Here is an 11,874-nt window from a genome sequence, read left to right as displayed (position 1 = left end):
GACTCTCTTTTTTTTTTTTTGTCACGCTATAAGGTTTAGAATCTTTTGATGAATAATACTTGAATACGGAATAGTTAATTACCTCAGTTTTTATGTTTTCCTAATAATATCATGTCATATTTGTTGGTAACTATTGTTTATCATACTTTTAATACTCCCCCTGTTTTTAAATACTTGCTTTATTTCTCTTGAACACGAATGACGATGTTAATCTTTGATCAATAATATCTTTAATTATCAATAAGTATAAATTCTAACAATTGAAAATCACAAATTTTTTAAAAAGGCCGGTGTACAATATTTAGTGTATGGCGCGCGGCCCAATTTGAGGAATTATTGCCCTTTTCTAGTCTTCTCACGTGCCAGGTTTTTTTTTTTTTTTACTTTTTTATTTACCTCTTTCTGATTTTGTCCTCTCCTCCTGAAACACTCTCTGATTTTTTTCTCTCTCCTCTTTTCTTTTCTATATTTTGGTCTTTATACAATTATAATCTCCTTATCCTCTCTCTTTCTCCTCTTCATTGCATTTTCATCTTACCTCTTCTCCTTTTGTTTTTCCTTTCTCGTGTTAATTTTTTTTAGTAGAATCAACTAAATTGGTTGATAAAAAATCTTTGAAGAAGAAAAAAGTTAAAGTGAAAATGTGTCTTAATTTAGTTGTTTTGATTCTTCGATTTTTAGGTTTTTTTTATTTTTTTTGTTCTTTGTTTTTTATTTGATTCTACAATGGTGAAGAAGAAGAGTACAAAGAAGTCGTCAGAAGATGAAGGTGTGTTTTATTAATTTTTTCATGATTTTTTCAAAATGTTGATTATGTTAATGCAATTGAAAAAAGGCTGCAATTGCAAAGAAAAAGAAGAAAAAGAAAGATGCTGAGGAAAGAAGAAACGTTGCAAAGGAAGCAGAAGAAGAAAAAAAGGGTAACTTTTATGCATGAAAAGGGTACCTTCCATGGGTAAAAGGGTAACTTTTATGTATAAAAAGGGTACCTTTTGTGGGTAGAAAAGGTAACTTTTATGCACGAAAAGGATAACTTTTGTAGGTAAAAAGGGTAACTTTTATAGATAAAAAGGGTAACTTTTATACATAAAAAAGGGTAACTTTTGTGGGTAAAAAGGGTAACTTTTATAGATAAAAAGGGTAACTTTTGTGGGTAGAAAAGGTAACTTTTATGCACGAAAAGGGTAACTTTTGTGGATAAAAGGGTAACTTTTATACATAAAAAGGGTAACTTTTGTGGGTAAAAAGGGTAACTTTTATAGATAAAAAGGGTAACTTTTGTGGGTAAAAAGGGTAATTTTTATACATAAAAATGAAAATTTGATTTTAAAATGGAAAAAATACCTGATTTTTCGACTGATACTTCACTCGTTCTCTAAATCCAAAGTTATGAAGGCTCGGAAATTTGATAGGAATATCAATTAGAAACCTAAATCAGAAAAATTTGAGAGCGAAATATCACAATTTAAGAATGTAGCACCAAAAAAAAACAATTTAAGAATGTTAGGGTTTGAAATTTGATAAAACGAAAAATCAATTGCAGACTGAGAAATATAGATCAAAGGAAGCGAAACTCTATGAGAGATCATCCTAACAACAACCTTATTGTAATTTGAGGTTGAATGTGGTCGTAAATTTGGTAGTTTGTTGGAAGAGAGAGAGGAGAGAGAATAATACAGAGTATTGGGGATAATGAATTTATTGGTGGCACACGTGTGAGAATTGCTGATTTACAATAAATTACTGTACACCCGGGGCACACAAAAGGTTTTGATTGAAAATTAATAATCTATTTATTAAGACAAATCCAACAAGTACCCACAAGATTATATTTTTTCTTATGCATTAGTCAAGGTAGGACGAATGAATAGTGTAAACAATAGAAATGGAGCAAGTGTGTGGCCCGGGCAATGCTCCGGGTAGTTACTTTGAACACTTGTAATTGAATAGATATATTCATTCTTTATAACTCTCTCCGTTTTTAAGAGCATCTCCAATGGTTAGTTTTAGGGACTTGCTTGCAATATTTAAGAATTACATATTTGTAGCTCTACCATTGGAGAAGAAAGAAAGCAAGCTACTTTCAAGCAGGCCTGCTCAAACAAGCAGTGTAGCTTGTAATTTTTTTTCTATAAAAATTAATTTAATTTTGGAAATATTAACTTAAAATAAATAAATAAATAAAAAAAAAAAACTTGAGTGAGAGATACTACGTAATTACGTATATATGCAGCAGATTGATCTATACTCCATGTTCCCATCACTTTATATTTTATCCAATTCTTATTTTTTTTTTATTAATTTTTTTATATATATATCATACATTGATTTTAATATTAATATTACACCTATATACTTCCTATTTTCTATATATATTTAGTTCAACTACCATATTTTAAAAAAATAAATAAAGGGAAGTTAAATAGTTTAACGTATCTACAAATCTACAAACCATATAAAAGTTCAACTCAGAGCAACTGTAGCTTAGTAACAGTAGCTCCTTATGAACAGTGGAAACTGGCGGTATTACAATTTCGCCCTCAACATTAATGCATTCCCGATTTTGCCCTTGCTTGTGTTGACTGGTTTTACTTGCAGAGGTGGTTTTCCCTTTCCAATACTCACCCTCTTTCCTTGGTCGGTTCCTGGTTTTCCTCCCTGCCTTTCGTTTTGCCGCCTCTTCTCGAATTCCCTCAAAACCCGTCTTCTTTCTAGCTTTCTCTATTTCCATTTCCACCACCATTCCTGAGCATAGCTAACATCGCAAAAATGGAGCAGCAGCGATGATTTCCAAGGGCGGCGGCTTAACTATCAGAACATCAGAAGAATGGGGAGATATTTAGCTTTGAGCTTTTCGTGATATGCCTACCACCACCGATTTCCCCTTCGTCACAGCTTTTCGGTAACAAAAAAAATGATTATTATTGTTGTTCATTTTATGCTTAATTACCCAACATTTGATTTATTTTTGTTGATTGTGAAATGGGGTAATGTGAATTTTTGCGGGTATTTGAAAATTTGAGGTTTTTGTGGTTTAATTTAATATTGTAATTGAATTTTTCTAGGTATCCTCTCTTTAATTTAATTTTGTAATTGAATTGAGGTAATTTTAATCGGAAATAATCTGAGTAATTAATGAATGAAGGAGTGTTGATGAAATTCTAAGGATTTTCGCCCTTTTGATTCAGACTTTCTTTTTTGTCGAACCAGAAAAAGAGGAGACATATTGCGATGAACGGCGGCAGGGGTAATGGTGATGGCGAAGTTTCCGGCATCAGACTGCCGCTATCTCAGGACTGCAACCACTTAAAATGTCGACGAAACTCATAAACTTGTAATGTATTTTCTCTCCCTTTCAATTTGCTGTGGTTGAATAGAAAGATAGAAAAATTGCTCATTTCTGAAAAATTAGGCTTCAATTTTTATAACAATTTTTATAAACAATACTTCTAAATAGCAACTTCTTAATTCAGGCATTCTTTTTTGTCATTAAACTATAAGCTTTGAGTTTTCTTCTTATTTTGTTTATAATATTCATGGGTGTTAAAATTTCTACTTTACTTGAGCTTTGTCATTCATTTAGGTATCCATGTCTGTGAAATGATCTGATACAACTCATAATTTTTTCTTTCTATTCTCTTAAATTTATTATCTGTAGTATGATCTTATATGATAGGATAGTAATTGTTAGTTCAATTATGCTTGCATTTGTATCATTGATCATTATCTCATAAAACCCAAAAGGGATCTTATTTAATTGTTATTATATACTTGTGTATATATTTCCTTAAAAGTTTGTTAAATTCATGTATATGTTGGGTTGGATTTAGAAAAGATTGAAACAAAAAAAAGGGAAATTATGATGGACTAAATTTAGAGATTAATTTTAGGCAATGTATTTGATAAGACCCTTATATAATCTATATAAGCTTTGAGTAGAAGATGAAGAGTTCTATATTTTGATTAAGAAATTGATGATTTACTAAAATTGAGTATTTTTTCATTATTAGCAGGAGTTGAAATCAATAAAATGTGTATAATGGAGATGTGATCGACAATTCAGAGTGTGAATCCTCCACTAGCACCTCCATTGCCCGGTGCACAACCTAAGAGGGTTTTGCTTAAGTCCAAGGGCATGTCATCTTACGAAGACCAAGGCTCTGTGAGCACTTCAATAAGGGATTTGTATGACCACCTTTTTAATGAAGATTATTGAGCTGATGTTGTCATTCATATAGATGATGGTGGCCGAATTTATGACCATGTTAATATATTGGTAAGATCTTTCAGAACCCATTTGACTATTTGATTTTTCTTTTTTTTTTTTGAATGAAATTAGACAATTTCTTAATTCAGCTTGTCAACTTTGATCAGTATATAATATGCATGGTCGAAATTTTTTTTGAGTTTCCTTGAATTACCATGTATTCAGTTTACCTTGATGGAAAAGTGACTTATTAGGATAAATTTTATGACGTCATTTAAGAAGACAGCTGATAGTTCATAGTTGTATATTGACAGGGTGAAGGAATCCAAAGGCAAAAATCGACACAAATCCACCATCATTCATGGTGTTCCACGTGATGCGGTTTATGTTTTCATTTGATTTCTCTACTCTTCTTGGTAATACATTTCAGAGTTTCATTTTATAAAATTTTATATAGTAATATTGAATCTTGTGAAAGCACATTATTTTTGCATGCTGACTGCTGTGTTTCTGCTGTCATTCTGCAGCTACAACCCAGAAGATATGGAGGAATATATTCTGCACCTTCTGGTATTGTCTCATGTGTATGTGGTTCCTCATTTGAAAAGGGAGTGTGAGGTACAGCTAGAGAACAACTTGCTTAACATAAAGAACAGTGTCGACGTTTTCCAGCTTCCTCTTCTATATTATGCCCCAAGGCTCAGCTCATTTGTCTCTGGAATGTGATGAAAGAGGCTCACCTAATCCTAGAAAGAGAGTTTCTAGCGACTGTGGCCGAAGCTGATAGAGTAAGTATACAATTATTCCTTTTTAATCGTATATATATATGGTGCTCCATGTCTGTCTATATTAATTTTTATTTTGTGAGTATATTCTCATTTGCTCAATTCTGGACTAAGCTCAAGTTTTGACCTCTTATAACTCTGTAAGTAGTTAATTAATACGAAGGGATCTAGAGAAAATGGGAGGAGAATAAAAGTATATTTTTTATATTTTACTGAACCATTTCTTCTAGGGTTCCTTAGATACTGTAAAATTTATTTGGGTGGGAATTTTTTGGCATCAAAGATTAGGTGCGACAGTGACACTAGGTTTATAACATTTTGATTTCAATTGGAGTCGGTGTATAAGTTGATTCAAGTGAAATTATGGTGGTTGTTGCTACTGTCAGGGCTGCTGGAGCAATTGCGGAGGTTTATTTCTGTGGATTATACAGGGCACTAAACATGTTTAAAGGAGTTTCTGATGGTAAAGGGATCAACAATTGGTACTTAAGAATTGGGTGGTAAGTGATCCCATCCATCTCTAATTTTGTTCTAATATTCAACCAATTGGTTTGGAATATTTGCTGTTAAATTTCCCCCTTAATTCATAGTGGTGGACATTGGTGTTTTGTATCAGCCTAAGATTTATGTTCAGTTATCACTTTGCTGATTCAGGTGTAATAAGCACCGTTATTATTTCCTTACTTTTTTCTGTATGCCTACTTGATCCTTTTGGAGCTTTCAGTATGTGACTTTGTATGTGTTCGTGTGTTTTGTTTCTGGTTAGCAGAGCCTTCGAGTTCTCATTTTGCTTTTATTAAATTTTGGTATTGATGGAGTGAAATTGTTATACGAACAAACAATGATTAAGTACTCAAACTATCAATTTTGCGGGTAAAGGATAAAGAACTATTTTAAAGAGATCTGCCACCACTTGATGATTCCCGTGCTGAACAGCTTCTGCCAAGATGTTCGACTTGGAGGAGGTAAGTTGTTTCAGATGATTGTAGCTTGTGGTGGTTTTAGAAAGGAGATTCTAGATCATTATCTCTCTCCTCCGTTCCCCTGATATCTGAATATTGAATTTCCTTCCATCTTGTTTAGGTTTTCATTGTTGCATACTGGCATTTTAACAAGCAGTTGGTGTTCATTCTGGGGTTTGTTAAATAGATGTTGAAAAATTGCCTTGTGGTTAACAAATTTCGGCCTCACACATCTGGGATTTTACAGGGTTTCTGAATTATGTACTTTGTTGTTTGATAGGGGCTTTTCACGAATTGTTTCGAGTTAATGTAGGATTAATGGAAAAATGGTTAAGGATCTTATGTATGAACTTAAGCTGAAATTTGATGATTATCATTGAAGCCTATTGGAAATCTGGACTATGCAACTGCTAAGTGGTGTTTTGGACTTCGATTTCATGTTGGGAGTTCATATGGAGCTTTCGTGACTAGGTAGTGAATATGAGTGTTAGGAATTTAATCGGCTGCTTGCACTGTGATTTCTTTGTGTGCAAAATGGCACACCCTTGCTACAATCTGCATAATTATTACAACCCCAAGATTATAAAATATACTTGTCCATTGCTATTGCCTATATTGATGAGTAAATCGTAGAAATTAAGGTTTAACAAAAAATATATCTTCTAAGCCTTGTTGTTGTTCATTTGATGGTTAATTACCCAACGTTTGATTTATTTGGTTGATTGTGAAATGAGGTAGATGGGAATTTTTGTGGGTTTTTAAAAAATTTAAGGTTTTTTATGGTTTAGTTTAAGTTTGTAATTGAATTTTTCTGTGTTTGTTGAATTTTTTCTAAATAAATGAGGCATATTGTGAAGATTTTGTGCCTTTTGAGATAGAAATTGATTATAGTGAAGTAGGTTTGAGAAGTGAGTTTTGGTTTTGAACGATTTTTTATTTTTCTCCTCTTTTAAGATCTGAGACTTACATTAAAGCATAATTAAATGTTTTAACACTCTGCTTACATGCTCATATCTTGCAGGTAACACCTTTATCGAATTCTGAAATGGATTATCATTTGACCTTCACATCCTTGCAAAACAAACACATTGTAAGTGCCCAAGTATGTTCTGATAATATGTATCTTATAGGTGTTTATTTTCCATGTAGATAAATCTCTGAAATTTTAGTTAAACATGTATAAAGGACCACGTGTTACACAATTTGGTCCCTGGTATTTGGTATATTAATTTGATTGTTCTGTGTAAAGATAGAGTTACTACGGAGTATGTCATACTTGAGCATCTTTATTCATTCTCCGTTTGGTATTTTTTAAAGCTCATTCAAGATTAATTAGAACTTATATTGTACTTAACATGTTTTGGGTAATTTTGCTGGTTTCCACCAAGAAGGCTATGGAAAATTCAAGTATTGCATATACGCCATTCTTATATTTCAAAAATATGAGAGTGACATAATCATAATAAATCACTAAAAAAAAAAATCATAATAAAGCAGGAATTAGCCTGAGGTTCACACCGGATGTATTTGTATTTGTATAATTTTGAAGTTTTGAGTCTTCACTCCACCCGTATGAAAGTAAACACAACCCCAGCTTAATTTCTAAATTGTTTAGTAGTACTAATTTAGGCTTGGGTTTCACAGATTTGTTAGAGGTTAGGGGTAAATTGGTGCTTATTGATGGTCTTATTTTCTTTTAAATGTGTGGCTTCTCATATTTGTCTATTCTTTATACAGGTTGGTGGGTTGAACTCCATGTTCGTTGTTGAGCATACTCTTTCTATACCACTAATTTCAAAAGTGCCCGATGTATCTTATGGATCACCAGAGCATTCTGATGTGCCATCAATTGTTGCTGTAAATTTCTACACTCCCCCTTTCTCGTCATTTTTGAAAAATTGACAAGGAAAAGTTGTTGTTACCATTAGTTGATGTTGTTTGTTCTTATGCTCTTTAGGTTAACTCCAGGGAATGGTCGATGATTTCACAATATAGGGCATCTAAGGACTTAGTCTTCTAAGTTCGAAATGATTGACAATTTTGTGTCTAAGATGAAGGCATCATGAGATATGTTTGCCGAAGATGTTACTTGTGTAAATGTTGTCTTAAGCTTAAGCAATTCTAAAATGGGTCATTATAGGCTCTGCTTGATTTATATGTCAGTTGAACATATTATCATATTTAGGTATGCGTTTTTGCCCGATTATTGGTTAAGATTTTTTTTTTTTTTTTGGCAAAACCATTAAGGTTTGCCCATGACTATCAACTTTCGTAACCAAATATATTCCAAACTTTGGCATGCGTCTTGGATGAGAAGTGGAACCAAAGTTTGTGGTAATTGTGGCTCAGAAGAATCACCATACCAAGTTTTTCCGGCCTAATGCTAAGATGCTACATGTTTGGCTTTGTTGGTTCTATTCCAACACTTTAATAAAAAATAATTGGTTGTTGGCTTTATAGGTTGTTTCGATACAACTTCTAAATTATTACTCAATAAATGTAATTTTAATTTACTTTACATCATACATGTACGATTGTACCTAAAAAATATATATTCAAAATAAAATAAAGTTATGAATAAAGAAAACCGACCATTTTTCACCAAAATGACAAGTTATTACGGAGTGAAAAAGAAATTTGGGGACGATCTATGAATTTGTGTCCATAACTTTGAAATGATGATGTTTTGATCAGATGGTTTTGCTTTTAAGCTCATTATAAATCTTGGGTTTATTTCCTATGTGTAATTTTTTTGTTCAAATCTGTTGGTAATGGATAAATGTTATATCTCATAGCTTTGTGCATTCAAAAATTTGAGATTTACGCTTTGTTTGGATAGCAAAGAAGGAAGAAAAAGAAGGGAAGGAAAAATGGAGGAAGGGAAAAGAAAGGGAAGGGGAGGTGAGAGGCTTCGAGGAAATTAAAGGGAACAAGATGAAGAACTTTTTAATGACCATCTTTACTATGTAATCAAGGAATACGTAAACAATATTTTTTGAAAAGATTTTAACTTTTTAAAACTTACCTATTATGGACTTGAAAAAAATTAGTCAAGTCATTGTAGAGGAGAGAGTTGATATCCTTAAAGAAGATAAAGTGGTTTTGGGGACGAGGTAACAAATACACACAATATTTAGAGGAGAAAGAAGGACTGGGACAAAAAGAGAGTAAGAGATAGAGAAAGAAGGAATGGGAGCAAAAGAGAGTAAGATACAGAGAAAAAGGGAGATGGACTAAGGAAAAAAAATAGTAAGAGAGAGAGAGAGAGAGAAAGAGAGAGAGAGAGAGAGAGAGAAAGGTTGTAACAGGTGATTTGCACCCTACATTTTTAGTTATAACTAAATAAAAGCAAATTAATTAACCATATTTTTTCTACTTTTGATTTCTCTCAATCACATCTTGATCCTTATAACATCTTCTCTTCTATATAAACAAAAAGCCTATTCGATTTGAAAGCTAAACAATTATAAATTGCTCTATTTTTTTCGAAATCCGGGTTAATAGTACGAATCCCTGTGTTAATTCTATGTAAATTTCATTTTCCCTCTTTTCAATAATTTTCTCACACTTTAAGATTTCATAGATTTGGTTGCAATTTGAAATTTTCTAAGAATCAACAAAATTTCCTTTTCACCACATTATTGGTGTTCTTTCACAAAATTGTTAAGTTGAATATTTCTATCTATTCTTAACTCTGACCCGGTGGAAAACATAGGGCCTTTGGTGGTTGGATTTGAAAAAAAAATTAGTCAAGTCATTGTATAAGAGAGAGTTAATGTCCTTGAAAACAAAGTGGTTGTTAGGGTCAGGGAAACAAATACATACAATATTTGGAAGAGCAAGAAGGACTGGGAGAAAAAGAGAGTAAGAGATAGAGAGAGAAGGATTGGGAGTAAAAAGAGTAAGATAGAGAGATAGAGAGGTAGATGGACTAGGAAAAAAAAAGAGTAAGTGAAAAAGAGAGCTAGAGAAAGGTATAGAAAGGCTAGAAGAGAAAGAAATAGAGTGAGAGAGATAAAGAGAGAGATGGGTTGGGAGAGAAAGATAGATAGGGAGGCCGGAAAAAAGGAGGAGGTAGAGAAAAGCTGAGAGAGATAGAGAGTATAGGGAAGAGAAGGAGAAAGTGCAACCTATGATTTTTAAAGGCTTTTAGAGGATGGACCAAGTATAAGAAAGATATAAATGAATAAAAAAAAGAAAGAAAATGACAGTATTAGAGCCTGCTCTCATTGACTGAACTTAGCTGAACTGAACAGAACTGAACTGAACTGAGCTGAACTGGACTGAATATTTTATAAGAGAAGGAAATTAGGAGCTGAATTGAACTGAACTGAACTAAGCTGAGCTAAACTGAACTGAACTGAGCTGAGCTAAACTGAACTGAACTGAATTTCAACGTATGAGAACAGACTCTTAGTTTCACGTTATATGGATAGTAATAGTGAAGGGAAAGAGTGGAGAAAGAAAAAGAGGGAAGGGAAAGGGATGTGAGAGGTGATTTGGGTATTTTATACCCGGCCAGGTGGCCCAATCAGAAAGCGCCACGTGTCCTCCAAAGAGGTGCCATTTGGACCTATGGAATGATGACACGTGGAAGGCGGACACTCTTCTGTCCTACGCAGACTGATGATCCAGCATGGACTATTCAGATGGCGACACGTGTCACCCAAAAGATGCCCAAAGGCCTTTTGGGCTCAGTGACACGTGTCACTCAGGCATTGCCCCTGGGATGGCGGCCTTCAAAGGCCCAAATCCCGAGGCGCCGCAAAACGGCGTGACCTAATTCTTAGGTCACCAGATCCTAGGAGGGGCACACTTTCCAAAAGGACCCTACAAATAGGGACATTCTTACATTTATGACGAGACAGAGAATATACACGCAATACGAGACAACACGTCACTTACCACAGAGCTGTCGTTTTCAAGGAACACACAACACTTTACCTGAGCTTGGAATCCGAGCAGATAAACTTTACTTCCACACGTTTTATTACCGAACTCTTATTAACTTAATCTTCGGAGGCGGACCACCGACCATCCGGCGGTCCGTTTGCTTTGCAGGTACATGCGTCCTTTGCTGAATCCAGTCTCAGTGTTGTAACTCACCCAAGGGACAAAAACCCCCAAAACATTTGGCGCCGTCTGTGGGGAGAGTACCTTTGAAATGGCTTCACAAGCACCTGTACCGAACCCAGAGGCCAATCGGCCTCCAGAAGACGTAGAGGTCCAAACAGATCATGACTCAGGTGACGACGCTGATGTCGAAACCTATGTGGATCCAAATGGATCCCTCATCTCTAAATGCATCCGCAGTAAGGAGAGGCGGGAGCGCCACCATGACCAGGCAGGCCCAAGCAAAACCGCTGGCCAGCCAAAGAAGCCCTCGGGGCGGCCAGTTGATCCATCCCAGGCGGCAGGATCGACTCCCATCACTCGAGATGAACTAATGACACTCCTGAGAAGCCTCAGGGGTGAAATCAAACAACTCGCCTCAAAGAAGTCGCCTGCTCCTAGAAAGGAGCAGTCGGCCAAGAAGCCAGCCCAAGCTGACAAACAGAAGTCGGTCAGGGACCGTCAGCCAACTCCTCATCCTGCCCCTAAGGAGAAGGCCCGGCCCCAATTTGACCTTACTCGGCTCCGTTTTCCAGAAACGGGCGCAAGAAAACCCATCCGACACATACAGCCGGATGGTAGCAATAAAACGTTCTCTGACGCTCGGCGATACATTGAGGAGAAGAGAACCCAGCTATCAGAGTCGGCTTCAACGTCGACTTATCATGATAGCTTTCGGAATACCTTTGTGAGGTGTTCCCAGTATGAACATGAGACTCCAGCAAGCAGCCAACGGGTTCAGTCTGGTCCTCATATGATTCAGTCGGCCCAGTACATGGCACAACCATTGTACCAGGCGCCAGTTTTA

General features: G+C 35.1%; 1 pseudogene; it reads left to right on the top strand.

Moving 5' to 3' along the window:
• Nucleotides 1-2,599: 2,599 nt before the first annotated feature.
• On the top strand, nucleotides 2,600-8,142 carry LOC110708840 (annotated as a pseudogene).
• The last annotated feature ends 3,732 nt before the right edge of the window (nucleotides 8,143-11,874 follow it).

Source organism: Chenopodium quinoa, unplaced genomic scaffold, assembly GCF_001683475.1.
Source record: "Chenopodium quinoa cultivar QQ74 unplaced genomic scaffold, ASM168347v1, whole genome shotgun sequence".
Lineage (NCBI taxonomy): Eukaryota > Viridiplantae > Streptophyta > Magnoliopsida > Caryophyllales > Amaranthaceae > Chenopodium > Chenopodium quinoa.
Note: the sequence above shows the minus strand (reverse complement) of the source record. Positions and strands in the feature narration are given on the sequence as shown.